Raw genomic sequence first — 18,808 nt, 5'->3', positions numbered from 1 at the left:
AAATAAGGATAAATAAATGATAAATAGGAGGTAAGCACATTTTGTTAACTTCTAATATATCTGGATTTGTGTTTGTATTGCCCCTGGTGTTATCTTTTGTTAGCCAGCATGTCACAAGTGAAGAGATGGCACAGGCCAAATAATCTTTTTCAATAGGAAGTGTGTGCTGCTGGCTGAAATCCTGCTGCTCATATGGGCAGACTGAACATGCATTGCTCTTGCTAGGACACCTGTGGAGCAGTGAAGAAGACAAGCAGAGACGGGCTGATCTGATTTCTCCAATGTTTGGTTTCAGTTTGATTCTATTTCTCCGATGTTCCATTTCAAACCTTCTCCGTCAATCACTGAGTTTCCATTTCAGTTTCTGTAATGTATCTTTGGTTCTTCCCCTCCTATTTCCCCAGAAATTCTGCCCTCCTGTTATTGTCTGGAAGTGGATATTTTGTGCATTGCTACATTAATATTTACAGGCAGCATTCAGACCTCCCAGATCTCACCCATGCCACATCCATGGATCAGACCAGTCCAAGCCCAGGCCCCATCCCATCACAGTGACCTCTCCTGCAGCTTGGCTCAAGGGGTTTGAGACTCCAGCTGGTCTGGGAAAGCAGTTGTGCCCATTTCCAACCTAACTCTGACTGACTTTGAGTTTCTTCTATGCTGATTGATAACATAAATCCAAAAGTGCCTGGTCTTGGAAAGTAGTAAGACAGGTTTGTAATGCTTAGAGAAACAAGCATCTGTTTAGGTAACTACAGACAGATTTCTCCTAAAATTAAGTCTTACAAGTGTTTGTTGGAAGCTTGTTAGAGCCGTTCTGGGCCATGCCAACTCCCACTGCTGCCAGGGAAGGTCTTTACGTTGACTTGAGCAGGCACTGGATGAGACTAACATTGCTGCTGTTAGCATACTCAAATACAACAATGCAAATATTGCCCAAGCAACAGAAACGATAAACCCTCACTGAGCAACACAGCAGATGTGAGTGGGGCTGCATTTATCCCTCTTTTGTCCTGGGGGAGGCAGGGTTATGACCATGCTGACAAGGTGTTGGGAGTGATTTGGTGATGGGGGAGCTCACAAAGTTTTCTGAAAGAAGAATAATCAGTTTTAAGCCACTGCTTTGGAGCTTTGCATCCGATGTTGGTAGAAAGGACACCTGTCGGCTGCTGTGGCAGTCAAACCAATCACTCCCTCTCATTCTGGTTATGAAAAAGTAGGGAGGGAGACCTTGAGCTTGGGAATGGCAAGTATTGCCTCGTCATTCTGCTGTCTCTCGATCTCTGCTCCCCTTGCATGCAGTACTTTTTAAAAGGGGGGATTACAGAATAGTCCTAGGGGATAATTCAAATAATTATTGGAAAGCACATCAAGACAAGTTGATGATTAAAGTGAAACAAGTGCTGTCACATAAAGGGAGCGCCTAAATGCAGCATGATAAGGGCAGTTATCCCTGACCTATTTAAACATTTCTGGCCTTGGGCAGCAGAGCTTCAGAAGAAATGAAATGCATAACAATACCCAAATGAGCTTCACCTCTGCAGTGCTAAATGTGTTTCAGAGCTGGAATTGTATTGATTTTAATTCTAGTATAATCACATTATCTCAAGTGTATGGTATATTGAAAAGGGAAAAAATCCAACAACTCCATTATATATACCAGCAAAGCATATGTTAGGATTAAAATCTACATATATAGAGATAGAAATCACTGCATTACTGGTATTTCTCTGAATTTTATCTTTTCTACCTTACTCTTGAGACACAGCAGCTTACGAATACATTGCATTTCCTGAGTAAGTCTAATGATTAACATCCCAGCTCAGATGAAAGGGAAAAAATAAATACAAGGATAATATGAAATTCAGCCCAACAGTGCAGATGTTCTGGGTCTGAAGCAAGTGGAGCTCCTGCACCTCTCAGCAGCTGTGGCATCCTCAGAACTGGGGACACAACAAGCAGCACACTGACCTTTCCATGCAGATTTAGAAGGATATTTTTAAAACCTGATGTCTAAATTTTAGATGCCGATGCATCTGAATGCTAAATAATAATAAGGGATGCAAATAGCAGTAAGAACAGCAGATTTTCCCCAGCTGACTGATTACAGCCCCCAAAATCAGTGTGCTTAAATACTGTATATTCATCATGGCAGATATTTTAGCATGTGGCTACATGATTATCATATAGCCATGTCTGTGGCTCCAGTCTAAATGTCAAACAGATCTGGGGCATTCCCATGTTGACCACAGTGTATAAGTGAAGGTCTTTAAAGGGAAGGTGCTTAAAATATATATTCAATGTAAATTAAAGGGTGAGGGTATGTGTTGTGTTATGTTGTGTTATCCCCCTGTGCTTGGAACCCTGACACATCACACCTTACCCGACAACTTGAGACACAGCAACTGCCGGTGTGCTTTTAGTTCAGAGAAATTATGAAATGAAAAGACATTATCATAACCTCTGTGGAAGAAGTCTAACACTGACTGTGTGTGTTTTAAATTGTACATTTTTGGAAGTCTCATCATGCTTCAGCTAAGTGCCCTGAAACAGAGCAGGTACTTACTCAGAATGGGATAAACCACAATATTGAATAAAGGCTAAGATTTAGGGAAACCATCTCCCTTTGGGCTGTACCACAGTCATCCCACTGATGAGGAACTGCTCACAGCTGCAGAATGACTTCTGCTCCTGTGCTGGGATTTCGATCTGGCCATGCACCTCTGCAGGGCACGGGTGAGTCACTCCTGGTGTCACTAACAGAAAGGGTGTTTCTTTATGTAACCTACTGGCAAGTGTAAGAGAAATCTTGTTTGAGTTTTCATATCTGAGTTTTCAAATTTCAAAGTTAGAGCTGAGCATGAATTATGTATTTCAATTATACATATATTCCCTGGAAAGAGGGAGGTCTTCAAAAATGAAACTGTTCATGGCCATGGACTAATTTTGCTGGATTCCTTACTTCAAAGTAGAGGAAACCATCTCTGAAACTATCCAAGTGTTTTGGTACTGATGTTTATCACCTAGTAAAAAAATCCTGCACTTCATCTTCCAAGTAAAATTAATGTCAACTGTAAAGCTGGTTATAGAAATAGAAATTTTAATAACTGTTGATACTGAGATAGAATGCTTTCAATACTCTGAATAGTCAAAATTGTTTGCCTAGTTTCACCCATAATTGTGTCTAGATTTTGACACTTAGTCCCAAGGTTTGCAATGATATGTATATATATTTATGTAAAGTTATGAATATAAAAATATGTATGTATTTGTGTGCCTGCATGCATTAGGTGAGCTCTTAGGCAGAAGCTCTTCCCTGTAAGGGTGCTGAGGCACTGGCACAGGGTGCCCAGAGAAGCTGTGGCTGCCCCATCCCTGGCAGTGTTCAAGGCCAGGTTGGACACAGGGGCTTGGAGCAAGCTGCTCTAGTGGAAGGTGTCCCTGCCTGTGGCAGGGGGTTGGAACTGGATGAGCTTTAAGGTGCCTTCCAACACAACCCATGCTGTGATTCTATGATTCCATGATACATATTTAACTGCTCTTCAAGCAAATGTAGTCTCCTGAAGAAACACCTGGATGTGAATTCGGATCCTGATACCATGCCCACATCTTACAGGGTACAGTTGTAAAGACAAAGTGATGATTGTCACGGCTGCTCCCCCTGAAGATGCTCTGTTCAGAGCAGACAGGATATGGGCTCCAGGCCAGGACTGGCATACAGAAGCTCCCAGACATTTAACTGAGCACACAGTCACTGAGGTATCTGCAGGAAATAAAATGCAATTGAAACAATGCATTTGTTAAATAAAAATGCCAACATCTAATGAGCCTCATCTTTTTCTGTGAGATAGGATTGGAGGAGCACGAGCAGTGTGTTTATCATGCTGAAGGCATTGCAGGCTTTGACAGGAATGGAAATGAGAGGAAGGGAGGAAAAAGGATGAAAGTAGGGGAACAATATTCAGAATAGGGTACAGTTTGCCAGCTTCCTCCGAGGGTAACAGGGGAAGAGAGAGATTTTCATTAATAGATAACTGGCATTCCTCTACTTTTCAATTTTAACAAACCTTCTAATGATAATTACAGATTTTCTGTATTTATAGAGACCCAGTGCATGTGTAGACAATAGCGTCATCTACCCGGTCCTTTCTTCTGCCGCTATACAAATTCAGCCATTATCTTTCATGCCCTTCATTAAAATATGAAAGGAGATAAGCAATATATAACTATGTCATTTCCCAGTAGTAGGAGGGGAGGATCAGAATTAACTCTGGCTAAGGAAAGCCAAAAGAAAATGTGAAGAAAGAGTTAGAAACAAAGGTAGGCAGAGCTGTGCTCGCACAAATTCCTGCTGTCAGCACTGGCTAATGCTTACGGGAATGATCAAAGGTGGAAAAAATTGAGAGAGGACTATAAACCCACAAGGTTAATGCTCCAGAGAAGGAGACATACAGCCCACAAGGGTCTTGCCTGCACTGGCCATGCCTAGTCAGGCAGAAGTCCCATATAATCCTTTTCCTTGCCCTTCTTCAACAAACACTCACTTTCGTGGGACAAAAACCTGAACATTTTAAAACTCCTGTGCTCAGCAGAATTAGCCAAGTGCCTTCTGTTTGGATTTATGGAGTAAAAAGGGGCACAAATTCTGGATTTCAGCCCAAAGAACCATAGCAATTCCCATCATAGCACACACAGCAGATGCCTGAGCCAAATCATGCTTTGAAGAAGTGCACATTTCTGGCTGTATCTAAATTCTTTTTGGACTTTCATTAAGAGAGATTTAAAACCCCACACTTCTCCCCATTCATACAGAATTTCCTTTAGTGGCCTGACATTGGTGAGATTAAAAATAAACCTTAAGAAAATTGATTTTAAAGAATTTCTCCCAAGAATTTGAGTCCTTATGGGCTTTCAGATGCACAAAATCAGTAGGAGTTGTAGACCAGGGTCTTGTGCCTGAAGTATGTCTCAGTCTTTTATCTGTATCAGCATACCAGTGAATTTCCTGTGGATCCCAAACATGCTGCCCACAGCTTGGGTTCTTGGCTGTCTCAGGGTTGTAAACCAGAGCAGTCATCATTAAAAGGCACTTTAATCTTGGCTGTAATTTTTATACTGCAATAAGCATTCGGGTGATCAATTTGCACTAAAATAAGTCATCCAAAATATGGCACCTGCAGTCTTGGAGCTGGATGGGAAATTCACTGTAGCAAATGAGCACTGCAAGGAACATGTCTGGGGAGGTTGTTCCTTCCCCCAGTTACCATAAGGGCCTACTGGCATTTCTCTTGTGCTTTTACTTTCTTATTGCCTGTTACAAAACTATGACCATCTCCAAATCTTCCCTTTTCTGTTTACCTAAGCAGAAATCACGGTTCTGGGGAGAAGGCACCCAAAAAATGTTACTATAGCATTTGAAACATCAAATACGTTGCTTGCTGAGAAAATAAAGGGAGATAGTGTACCATCAATTTCTATGTGCTTATAGACTATCTTTAGTATTTTTCAGTAGCAGGGAAGGATAAGAGGCATTTTCTCTCTCTGGAAAGTAGTAATATGAATAAATTCATACAGGTGATGTCCTATAGCATTGAAATTGCTTTTCTAGCTCTGATGTGTAAATATTTTCACGTTCCCTCAGTGATCCCAGCCATGGATGGTTGTTTCTTTTGGACTGCTGAATGTTTATTGATGACATCTTAGGAAGCAGATGCACTGGATGATAAGAATAACCCCTTTATTGGGAGGTGGAGGTGGAATAGGAGCCAGAAGCAGAACTGTCCTGTTTTGCTGATGAGCTTCTAGATTCTGATGGTGACAAATCCACTGCAGCAGAGCTGAGGCAGAGCCTCACATCCTTCAGAAGCACTGTAGAGACTGCTTTGCAGTCAGTCATCGTGTGCCAAACTCCAGTACTGTTGTTCATCACCTGCCCTTCAACAAGGTTATCTAATGATAGTGCTTTTATTGATACTCCTAATGGTCACAGAAGAGGATGTTTGGTGGCAATTCTTCAAGAATCAGTTAAAAATAAGATCAGTGCTACAAGGCTGGGCAGGGAGGCTATAAGGGATCTTACAGAGAATTACTAATCCATGTCTGAATTCCATTTCTCAACCTTTGGTGACTGAAATGTTGCTCCTTTCTCATGAATTTATAAACACCATCACAGTGAAATATTTTATATTCAAGTTAAGGATGTTATGGGACAAGGGGGAACTTGGGCTGCAGAAATGACCTTGCATTTTCTGCAAATCATAAGCACTTCCAGAATTATTTTCCTGTTTCACTTTGCCTTTCTTGAAAGCTGTGAGTGTTTTCAAGCTAGCTGGCATTTTATATAGCACTTTTTATACAGTTCTTGTCCACTTTGTCATTCTTCAGTTTGCATTTTAATGGCATTACCAGAGGAGGCTATTTAAAATGAAAAGTAACTCATGTTATTTCTTCACCAAGATAAAAGCGTTAAAGGAACCTGAGCACAGAAAGCAAATGCGTTATTAAGGGATGACATTTCTGAGCAGTGAATGATCATTGCGGCTGTGGTTTACTGTTAACAGAGGAAAGCCATAGTTGTCCGTTCACTATTGCTGAAGCCTTTTCGGACCACTTATCATAGTCCATATGGGAAGGGGAACCTTCCTTTGTTCCTTGGCTTCTTCCAGCCCTGCGACAGCACTTGTGGCAAACACAGAGCAGAGCACTGCAGGGGAGGTGGACACCAGGTGCCTAGGCAGGTATGCCTGTTGGAATGTCCAGTTCACATCACAGTTGTTGGTTGATGACTTTGTTTTGTATTAGTTTCAAGATACGAAAAACTGTGTTTCCTGTAGTGGTTTTGTATGGGATGCACTGTGGTACCCTGGACTGAGAGCAAAGGTCTGGGTAACAGGGAATAGCCCAATGTGAAGGGATTGTAAATGCTGAGAAGGATGGAATGTTTTTCAAGGGCACGAGTGTGTCACAATGAAAAACTGCTCCTGAGGCTGCCAGGGGCAAGGTGGAGGCAGCAGCACTCATTTCCCTTCCTGTATTGCTGGTCTGAGTCTGAACAACCTCAGGCAGGAGATTTCAGCATTTGCTTTCTGCTTCCTCTGTGCTGGCCACAGGAGCCCTTGGGCTGCAGGCTGGGTGCCATGGCTCTGGGCAAACCCTGCCAGCTCTCCAGCAGCACTGTGCATCTCCTCTAGTGAGTGGACTCAGCCCCAGGAGCCCTGCGCACCATCGCCTCAACCCTGCCAAAACCAACATTTCAGCCCAGGAAAGCAGCCACGAGCTACATTTCCTCTGGTAATGAGACCCGCTGCAGGAGGAAAAACTCCCTTCCTCCTCCCTATCCTCTGCATCATTATTTTTTAATTTCGAAACAATGTCTTTTCGGTGTTTTTCTCTGTTTTTCTTCCTTTGCTCCTTTGTGCCTGTTGAGCTGCAATGTTACACAACCACCACCAGCGCCTGCCTCGGGGAGGCTCACCGTAACCCAGATGTGTCACATGAAAGGAGAAGCTGGGTTTACGACGCTCGGAAATGCTTTTGCCTACTTCTGAAAGTAAATGCAGCCTTCACAGCTTCATCCTAATAGTAGAGCTCAGAGTAATCCCTGCACAGTGCTCCTAGCTGCTGAATGGAAAGGGTTCCTGTTGCTGGTTTATGCTGCTTTTCAAACAGGCTATGGGTAATTAGGAAGAAGGTTGAAAACTAAAGCACTTTGAAGCATTACACACACAGAGAACAGTGCCAAGTCACCAGGATGTGATCAGTGAAATTGCTCAAAGTCATTGATCTGTACTGATCCTTTGGTCTCTCCCCACAAAATCTCTATCAAAGTATTTTCAGGGATTGATCAGTCTTTTCTCTTACAAGAGAGAACTCTAATTATGCCAGCGAGTATTGCAACCGATGCCTGTGTCCAAAGAAAACTAGGATTAATAGAAAGAAAATACCAGTAGTTCTGACATGTATAACCCAAGGCACTTGGCAATTCAGGCATTAGAAATAGAGCACAATGAATGATTCAGGAAGAAACAATCCTTGAACTGTAATGCAAAAGCAGAAGAAACATCAGAATAAAATGCCACATGGGCCAGTAAAATTAAAAGTCAGACCTGAACTTCTTTGAAATCAGTGAGTCTTCTCACTGCTCCAGTGAATAGGCTTTGAATCAGACTGTAAATGAACTTCTGTGGCAATCTAGATGGATATCAGCAGTAAGTCTGCTAATGAGAATATCATAAGAAAAATAAACCCAGCTTCAAAATATCGTCCCATGATTAAGTCCTCCTCGCCACTGTATAATGCAAACAAATACTTCTGCTGTTTAGTCAGTCTTTGGCATGAAGGTACAAATGACTTTGAGGGATATTATATCACCGGCTCCAGCTCTGCGTCTCACTGCAAGTTATTTCTCATCCTAAATAATGAGTTCTTATCCTGCCTATGAATACAACAGGGAGTCCATACCCTTAGGGCAGATCTCCTTAAAAAACACATAAAACCCAAATAAGGTCTGTCTCTATTATGTGGAAGGGAAATCTGTGCATGCACAATAATATTCCTCATGTAAATGACCATGCATGGTACTGCAGTCTGGGTCATATTCAGCTCTGTGGCTGGTGACACTCACCCGTGCAAGTAAGAGTGACTGGCAATTACTTTTCTTTTGCATAACTGGATTGCTAACAAATGTATTCTTTCAGCTTCTTGTTTTCCGACATGATAATCAATGGTGTCACTGCATTTGCATGCACAGAAACACTTTCAATTCCGCTCAGTTTCCTGAACAGAAAATGTTCCTTGAGCTTCCCAAGCTTCCAGGAAGCAGGAGATCTTTAGATGTGGCTTCCAATATATTCACCTGCAAAAAATAAATCACAGTTTTATTACTCCCTCCATTTCCTAAGGAGCAAGGCAGGGAAATTACAGCTGACAGGGAGAGAGGAAAGCTCTGAAGCCACCAGGCACCAACGTGAAGTACAGAATGTGCCTGTGGCCTGGCATCTTACAAGCATCTGTCTTGCAGTCCGTTATGAAATTCTTCCACTTAATTTTGCTCTCAGGACCAGAGGACACAGAGAACATGATAAAAATGGATAAGAACTTCATTCCCACCAGGGTATGGGATTCCAGGGGCAGCACTAAGGGCCTGTGATTTAAAAAGTACTTTGGAAAGATGAGATAACTCTTCTTCAAGCTTTTCAGCCTCTGGCTTAGTGCTTGGCTACTCCAACATGAGAATAAAAAATAACCAGTGTATGAAATGGGCTTCTCAATAACATTTATGTTCCTAGAAGAGGCTCTCAGGAAGAATGTGTGAGTAAACTGGCTGGAATCATCTTCACATTCTGCAGTACTGACACATACTATGACACGTCATGGCTGACCTGACCCACAGGTATTCCAGCCTCTACAGAGCTTTGCCATTAATATCAGGATAAAGATGATAAGGTGCAAAGCAGGGTAAGTCCCATTTGCTCCCCACAGCTTGACAAATGTGCTTGGCTCCCTCAGCCAGGATGCAGAGGTGTTGCACAAAGAGCACAGCTTTCTGCATGGAGCTTAGTCCTTTATGTAGCTGGAGGCAAGAGATGCTTTGAGCTTCCTGGGTTAGGGTGTTTCAGTGGGACATGGTGATGGGCAACCAGTGTGAGGCTCTGACACATGGGCAAGTCAGCTGTGGACATCAGCCATCCCTGCACACAGGCTTCATCTGAGGTGATTTATCTCCCATTTTTGGAGTGCTGAGCTGCGTAGACACTTATGGGGATGCAGCCAAACTACCATAACTGGCAGTGGGAGATTGGTGCGGGTGGTTCCAGCAAGACCAAAGCTGGAAGAGATAACTCATCAGGATGGCCGGATTCCAGATGCACCACATCTAGGACTCAGTCCAGGAGCTCCAGGAATCAGAAAATCAGCTAGACGTGCTTGTGAAACATTATCTGACACTCGCTGGCAATAATTCAGTGGTGTCCCCTTCACTCTGCACCATCAGTTCTGAAGGGCTCTCTTTTTACTTCTTCAAAAGCTAGAAACCCACGTTTCATCATGTCCCTGGGGAGTTCAGGGAAAGCTAGTATATTAATTAGACTTCCCTGCAGTTTAATCAATCATTGCTCCATGCTTGGGATGGAAATACAGCAATTAATCTTTTTTTTTTCCTTGCTTTTTCTATCAAAAGATAACCGTTTGAGTATCCCTTGTTAGCAGCAGAGTAATCTTGCACTCAATTACCACCCTTATTACCATTATTTACAGCTTTACAATGTACCCTGCAAGTGACTGCACAGTCTGTACAGCAAAACAAGCAATGTGATGAGGCCAGCTAAGGAAGGCTTGGAATTAAATACCAACTTTCATTCCAGTCTTACAAACAAAGCTGTCTGAGTGAAAGGAGAAGATAATGCCATTTGACTTGAAAACTGAGACAATTCGTGACTTATTGACATCTCATTGAATCTACTTATTGGTTTTTTTAATCAGAGTAGCGTTAAACAAAAACCTCTGTCTAGCAAACAATGAGCAAAGAGCCCAAGAGATACGGTGAAATGCCTGCTAACTCATACACATAATCACCATTTCTGCAGCTTCAGCCCTGTGGGAAGTCCTTTGTGTCCCTATGGATTTCACAGGGTTTTTTACATTCTTCATTCCCATTTTCTCTGGGAAGCTGCTGTTAGGCAATCTCCACATAGGCCATAAGGACTGCTGGGTCTGAGGCGCCCTGTGAACATCTAGTGACTATGCCTGTGTTTTACCCATCTCTTTCATTTATGGAGAGGAGAGCAGCTCGGCTGGCCCTACACCAGCTGTGCTGTACACCGGGGCTGTGATGGATCTGCAGCCACATGCAAAGTTCAGTAGCTAGTTTATTCATGCTGCCATGCTAATGTGTTGTCTTGACACCACCTCAATATGCTTGAAATTACTTCTGTGGAAAAAAAAAGCAGAGTGACTGATAATTCCAAGGAGGAATTATTTCAGGTTTGGCACCTTCAGTCCATGCAATTTCCAGCTGCTCGGCAGATTAATTTTTCACATTTTAACCTTTACATCCATCCTCAGATTCCATTGCATCCAAAAGTAAAGGCTTTGAAAGAAATTGCAGACCTAAGCTGGGTGAAAGACTTTAAATAATGTAAAGCTCTTAAAGAACAAAGAGCTCATCATGTAGGTTTAAAACTGTTCATTTATTTGTTAGGCCCTTAAAGAAAAATCTGTCAAAGTGCACCCAAATATATCATTGCCTGAGTAGCCCTAACAGGGAAGGGATTTTGTTTCTCTTGCAATATTGCATCAAGAAAGCAATCTCAAGCAACAAATGAAGCGTTTTTGCAACAAGATTCCGAAGCACTCTCAGCACACTGAAATTAGGAAACTGCTGATGAAAAATGAGAAATACAAGTATTGTAATGCATTTGCTTTTACTTTTAGAGGCATTGCTTATGGCTGGGATAAACAGCATATTTCCACTATTTATTTACAAAGTAAACATTTACAAACTGGAAGTGTGAATCAGGCTTTGTTATTGCTTTGTCTTTAACATCTGATTACTTCGAGAGATGTTTTGTTGTAGGTGTGAAGCAAAGCTGGGGCCTATATTCTACCAGTCTGCCTGTTCATCTGTCTAATCTCAGCCTTTGCTGTGGCTCCCATTTCTTTCATAGGAAAAGGCCCAACTCAGCCTGCAACTCTGGAAGCTGTGAAAAAACTGCTGTAATGTGAATATTTTCCTGTGTCTTGTCCACATACAGTTTAGTGAGCTTAGGGCCACATCCAGAGACGTGCAGTGATTAGTTTATAACACATTTATTCCGTTTAATACAATTGTGTGTTCAACACACCAAAAAATAGCTCAGAACCTGCTTACTGCCATAAATTTCTGGAAGCATCTGGTAGGGGAGAATGTCAGAGCTTGAATACAGGTAACAGATGCTGAGTTGAGAACAGTTAATAAATGCAGCAATCCTACCATAGCATGCGGCATCTGGGACAGACCCGAGGCTGGGGTAGCTCGGGCAGGGAGCACAAGTCCACACATTTATTAGGTGCTTCTCCGGATTAATATTTATTGTTATAGCTGTGTTTATTATCATTGTAATGGTTATTGATATTGTTGTGCTTATTTTGGGTCCCATGAGCTTCAGAATACTAGCGTCTGGGGTAGGACTAGGAAAGGTCTAACATGAAACAACCATAGGCTGCACGTTTTTCAAATGCTGCCTGCCCTGTTCTCTGCCTTTGAGGGTCCCAGTGAGGGGCTGAGAAAGCCATGCCCTAAGGTTAGCTCATGGCAGCCAGGACACAGACATGAATGGGCACCAGAAGGGATTTCCCTCTGCTGCAATCTCTGCCCAAGGTCCAGAGGGAAAAGTGTTCCATTTTGTACAGATGCTGAGCCCCAGCGTGGCTAAAGGGCATCCTCAGACTGCCCTGGGATCAGGCTCCTGTGTAAGAGTTTGCCAGTATTTAGCCGCTTCAGCAGCTGAAACGCAGCACAGAGATGGCCATTTACGGTTGCATTATTCGGAGCAACCCTGTTCACATGGATAACTGAACTGCAGCACATCACACCCAGACTGCTGATCAATTAGCTCTCCATAATTGATTCTTGGCTCTTCTCCTTAGTGCTGTTTTCAGCCAAATCTGCTGCAGGGCCCAAGATGCTGAACTAAATGGGTCTGGCCGCTGATGTGGCGTGTAGCAGCTCGGCCACCAGAGCTGGGAGCAGACCCCAGTGAATGGGACTTCTACAGCTATTTTTGCCTTTACTTACTCAGCAAGAGGAATAGCATCAGCCTCAGCTCAGCCCTGCATCCCTCTTTTTCTGCAGCCATGGCTCAGACTAGTTCTTGAGCATTCCCAGCTTCCAATGACTTCCAGCTTGAGCAGGCTCAGTGCCTGAGACAGAACAAGGGACCAACTTATGTTCGGGGTGAGCAGTCACGGATGTCACACCCAGGGCATACCATGAGCCTGGGCAGAACTCACAGTGATGGAGAATGTGTGTGTCCAACACATTCATTTATGTCTTGGGCAACAAGGTCTCTCAACAAGGCTTTTTCTGTATCTAGAGTCAGTTTGAATTATGGGATCTCATTACAAGCCCAACACTTTTACCTGACATCTTATTGTAGGGCTTTGCTGTTTTTTCCCTAAAGGAACATCGCTTAGGAATCTTGCTGTGGATTCCAGATTAATTGCAGTGGCTATTGGTATGACTTAACTAACAGCAAACTAAGCTGTGAGCCCATCAGGCCAGTGTCTCACTTAAGTAACTCTTCTGTCAGTCCTTGAGGCTTACTTGACTGGTTTGGGGGATTTTTGGTATGCAAAAAGATATAAGTTATAGGGAAATCCCAGAAAAAAAAAGAGATAGGAAGTAAAAGAGACATAACAAAGTAAAAGTCCATAACAACAACTCTCTGCCTTAACTATCCCCTAACATGGAAGGCTTGTATCTTTTGATATACCCTAGTGTCAACTATCAAAGTAATACCATAAAGGAAGTTCCTCATTACCTCATATATCTGCATCTGATACAAATTTAGAAATGTTTGTGTTCTTAATTGTCCTACAGGAGAAGTTGACAGGGAGATATTCTGGTAAATGCTGAGTCCTTGTTACAGCCCACTGCCACCAAGGAAAGTCCTGCTTGCAAGAGGAAAGGATGAAATCACTCTCTGCTCTTAAATTACCAGAAAAAAAAAGTGTTTGCTAACTTTTAACTATAATAATTTTCTGGTCTTCACTGCCATAAATCATCTTGACAGTGTCACTCAAACTTATTGAAAGCTAGGTCAAGCAAAACATATTAAACCAGCAAATTAAATTGCCTTATGAGGAGATTGACAGAACTGAGCTCTGCCATTTGTCCTGGCTTTTCCCTCTTCCTTACTAGATGGACAGAGCTTCTTTTTGTGCTCCTTGCTGGCTTCTTTGGATGGCCATGTTCTGTCACCCAGGAAAGCAGTCACTGGATGCTTTGGTGGGTTTTCCTTTTTACTTTAATTCATAATGATGCATAAGTAAGGATAAACTTGAAAAGCTACAGGTCAAAACATGAAGTGGGAATCCTCAGCTCTCTAACATAGTCACTGTCTAGGCAAAATGTTCTGTTTTCCTTCATGTTATTACTAAAGCAAACAAGACCTCCAACATTCAGATACCAGCCTATCTCATTCCCAGTATGAACAACCTCTTCAGAACATTCATGGATTTCATACAAACAGAATCACAGACTGGTTTGGGTTGGAAGAGACCTTAAAGATTATCCAGACCCAACTCCCTCCCATGGGCAGGGACACCTTCCACTAGAGCAGTTTGCTCCAAGCCCCATCCAACCTGGTCTTGAATGCTGCTAGGGATGGGGCAACCACAGCTTTTCTGGGCACCCTGTGCCAGTGCCTCACCATCCTCACAGGGAAAAGCTTCTTCCTAATGTCTAGTCTAAATCTACCCTCCCTGAGCCCGAGTTTCACAGGAGGTTTCCCATTCCCCTATCCATTTTTCAGAGGCTGTGATTAAAAAATGTTGAAGAACAAATGCCCAGCACTGTGCAATTACAAGGCCAAGTGACATGGGTCTCTCCAGGTGCATGCCCTAATGGTGCCACTAGAGAAGCTTACCGTTAGATGACACAGGCCTTCACAACATGGTATGTCTTGAATGCTTTTGTGGCAGTGAGACAAGGGCAAAGCTGAGCAGCATGGTTTTGGGCTTTGGCAGCAGCCTTGCCCCTCCAGAAGTCAATGCCTTATCCACACTTCTCATGGTCCATTACTTTCGGCATATTGCAGTCTCAGGCACGTGCTAGCGAGGTTGGATATCTATGGCTTATGCTCAGACATGTGCGTGCCGTTTGTACTATATTTGCATCTTCTCCATGATCAACATATGGAAGAATAAATAGATCTGTCAGTTAATTTCAGAGTGGAAAACATTTTGTTCCAGCACCTTTCCTTCCTTAAGACATTTGGAATAGTGAAGGTGTGTGACTTCTACTCAATGCTCGAGGTTACAAGACAAATTAAAATAACAGCACTTTCAAAATGAGATTGCAATATATGTATTGGGTTTCTTTCACTTGATTTCTTTGACTGGTATATTAAATTGAGTTGACTAGTCACATACTCCACAGGGTAGTGAATTATTCACAGGAAAGCTTGAATTGCAGTTAATTTAGCCTCCTGCAGCCCCAGTTAAACTGATGTTTTCATGCATTGTGACTCAGGGTCTGGAGAGTTGGATCTTCTGGACTTTTCTGGATGACTGCACTGTTCATCATTGAGGGCCCAGGACCCTTGCAGAGATGAGCACCTTATGCAAAGCTGTGATGGGGTATCCACAAAGGGTGTAAAATGGTTTTGGGGGTGTACACTGCCTTGCAGGAACTTACAAATACTGAGTCTGCCTAGAGTTTGGCCGAATAAAAATCTCCCAAATAGTACCTTGTGTACTAATGTGCTTGCAGAAGTAACAAGAACTGGAGTTAAAAGCAGCAGATGCTCAGCTCTCCTGAAAATCAAGGAGATCTTATCCTCCACCCAGACAGGTACAAAACAACTCCTTGCTGTAACAGAGACAGAATTCAGGCCTTTTAGAGAAGGCCAAACCCCTCTTAATACATCCCACTCCAGCTTTCCCCTGCACGGTTGGCGTTGCTAGACCCTCCGTTTCTGTTGTGTACATAAGAAAGCAAAAAATAAAGCAGTCGGAGTTTTTTTTTGCAGCTCCAATTTTAGCAGGATTTTCACAGTTACTATTGTGCCAGAACTCCACATGACACAAAGGAATGTAGTGGGTCAGCAGCTTGAAAATAAAGTCTAATTTTATATTTAGGCAACTTATATAAGCTTTTGCTAATTAAGAGAAGCGTTTGCCTATCATTCTCCCAGAGGAGAAAAACACGCACGATACTTGAAAGGTCCCTTCAAGTTAAAACCAGAATTGCTCATAATTGGCCTTCCTATAAAAGATTTCTAAGAAATTTTCACAGGCCACATCAATATTTAAAAATAAAATCAAGTGTTATGTTTGAAAACACAGTGAGAAATGTGTTGGGTTTTAAGTAGCACAAGATGATAATGTTAGCACCTCTGCTAACAAAATCTCTGCAGCACTTGAAAGGACCCAATTAAATTAGCAGGGACTTTTTGTTTTCTGCTTTTTTGTGCTCTACAAGTAATTTGGCTGTCCTTGGCTGCTGATTTCAATGGAGCTGAACCAGGAACCAATTTGCCAGGGAAGGAGGCGTCCAGTTTTCACTCTACATGAATAATTACTGGGACTGTTTTTGGAAAATAGGCTGAATTCCGTGATGCAGCTTCAGTCAATGAGGGAAAATACTGCTCAGGACAACAATATACCTGCTCCTGGCTGGAGGGTGGAGCACCAGACTGTATGTTTCTCAGCATGGCAGGATTGGAAAGGTGCTTGTCAGAAATCAACTCTTCCTTATGACAGATCAACTGAGACAGAGCAAGGGAGATGATCGGGGGTGACTGAGCAGAGTAAGCAGGGCACTGCAGTTTTGTACACAGCAGTGATGGGGATGCTGTGGCAAACAGTAGCTGTCATTACACCGTAAAGGTGAACGTATAGATTAGAAAGAAGCAGCTGGCAGCTCATGAGCGATTAACCAGTCAATTCTACGGACTGCCAGAGCTTAACAACTCCAAACATTTTTTGAAATTACAGTTAACATTTACCTATGTTGCATCCTATTGATGAGCTTTAATCACCACTGATATCACGCGACCGTTGCCTGGCTGTGCTTTCAACTACAGGATTTAGCTTCAAGCAGCAGGGTGAGTAACATGCCCAGGGAGGCAGCTCTCATCTGATATTAGTACCTTCTTTAACTGGAGATCTTCATCAGCTGTCTGCTCATTGCAAAATATTGGCAGAAGGTGCTGAAAGTTTTCTTTTGAAATGGCTCTGCTGGAGCAGCACAGGTTGTCTTTCTAGCTCAATGATTCCTGTTGCTTGCAGGCTTGGCTGAGCAAAAATACTGCTCTCCCCATCCCTTTGTACCGTTACTATGCTTAGAGACTTCCAAACCCTTGCAACATTAAGGACAAATTTGGCCACCTTCCCATGTTTTATAGGCTTTTTTCTTTCCTCAAGGTTTCTGGGTTCACACAATTAATCATTTTTGTTCCAGTTCATTCTGCTTGATAATTAAGTCCATTTGTTCTAAACAGCTTTCTTCAAACACGGGGAATTCATATGTGTGAAACATACCATTCAGCAGTGAGGGAAAGAAGCTACTGAGTTCTTTTGCTACAGTGCCAGCAGTGAAAGGTTTTGGCTGTCTTGAAGGTACCATTCAGGAGGCATCAGCTAAGGAATAACTGTTAAAACAGTGAACAATATTCTTCCCAAACTTTCTTTTTGACTAACTCAAATAATCTGGTTGGGTGACTTTACTAGCAGTGACTGACATTACTATTATTGTACCTTCACTTTCATCAGAGACAAAACCCGCTGTTCCCAGAACATCTGGAATTTTCTCATCCCTCCAGTACTCTGCTTGGCCTTTTCTTCTCCAAAATATGCTCAGCCTCTGTCTGGGGAGCTGCTCTCCCCTCCCAGAGCTCAGAGGTGACAGCCTACCTGCTTTCCTGAGGCTTCTTCTGAATATGAAATCTTCACAACACACTGCTCACAATAAACAAACCCAGGTATCTAAAAGGACATTACTGTTAACTCTTGCCTGCTGCTCTGCTACTGCTATCAGAGTCCAACAGCAATTTTATGGGGATACTTCTTTAATGTAACTCTTTTCCACATTTTGCTGGCTGGAAAGAGCTTTAAGATGACTATGAGCTATAGCTAATCTTCCCCTGAGGTCTTCAGACTTACTGCAGCATTCCCCATTTGAATTCACCCTGCGTCCATCACTTAATTTCCTAACTAGATGAAGCACAATGGTTTCTGGCCCATCTGGCTCTGGAGCTCCCATTACAATAGCAGGCTGGGTATTAAAAAAAGACAAATACCTCTGAGGTCCTTGTCAGTCTAACACATTCTTACTAGAACTAATAAAACACACATAGTTTAATAGATGAAGACTTGCTCATTCTCTGAAAAATATCTTGGTGGGAGTTATGACAAAACTATTCCCATTCTCCCATTTTGTACTTAGCATTATCTGTGTAGCTATGAATCACCTTCGCTGCCAAACGGGGGACAGGGGAAAGCCAGTAAGACTCCTGCAGGCAAAGGCTTTAGCTGAATCTGTAGAAGGTTCTTTGTGCTTTATGGTTCTCTGCAAAGTATTTGTATTGCTGACATTTGTACCAATGCTGAGTACACGGAGAACTCGAGCGACAACAGGCAACATATCAAGTCTGCAAAAGTGAACTTCAATCTGTGCTTCCCACAGATGACAAAAAGAATTTATGAAGAAGAGCTCTGATTTATAGTGAGCAATTCTGCCCCTGGGAAAATGGAGAATTAATAATCAGAGAGACTATGCAGATCTAAACAAGCGGTGATATAAATCAATAGACACGGCTGCATAGTCTGAAGATGCCCTGCCTGTTCTGCCTGCAGCAGTAAAGAGGGGGAGACCTGAAGGGAAAAAGCAGATCAGGTAGCTTCCAGCTAGCAGCCACAGCTAAATCTAGTAGGGTTTATGAATACCAACAGATGGGATGTGGCAACCGAGTCTGCAATCCTTCTCCCTTGCCATGGGCAGTCTGGCAGATTAGCCTGCAATTAGGACTGCAGATGTGACATCAGCCTGTGATGGAGAAAAGAAGCAGGCTAGGAAGTGACACAAATATTTTCTCATACAAATCACCTT

This window comes from Pezoporus flaviventris, unplaced genomic scaffold (assembly GCF_033815535.1).
Source record: "Pezoporus flaviventris isolate CSIRO_AGI_PZ_B2104156 unplaced genomic scaffold, CSIRO_AGI_Pfla_v1 ptg000073l, whole genome shotgun sequence".
Lineage (NCBI taxonomy): Eukaryota > Metazoa > Chordata > Aves > Psittaciformes > Psittacidae > Pezoporus > Pezoporus flaviventris.
The sequence above is the reverse complement of the archived record's forward strand: the minus strand, read 5'-3'. Positions refer to the sequence as shown.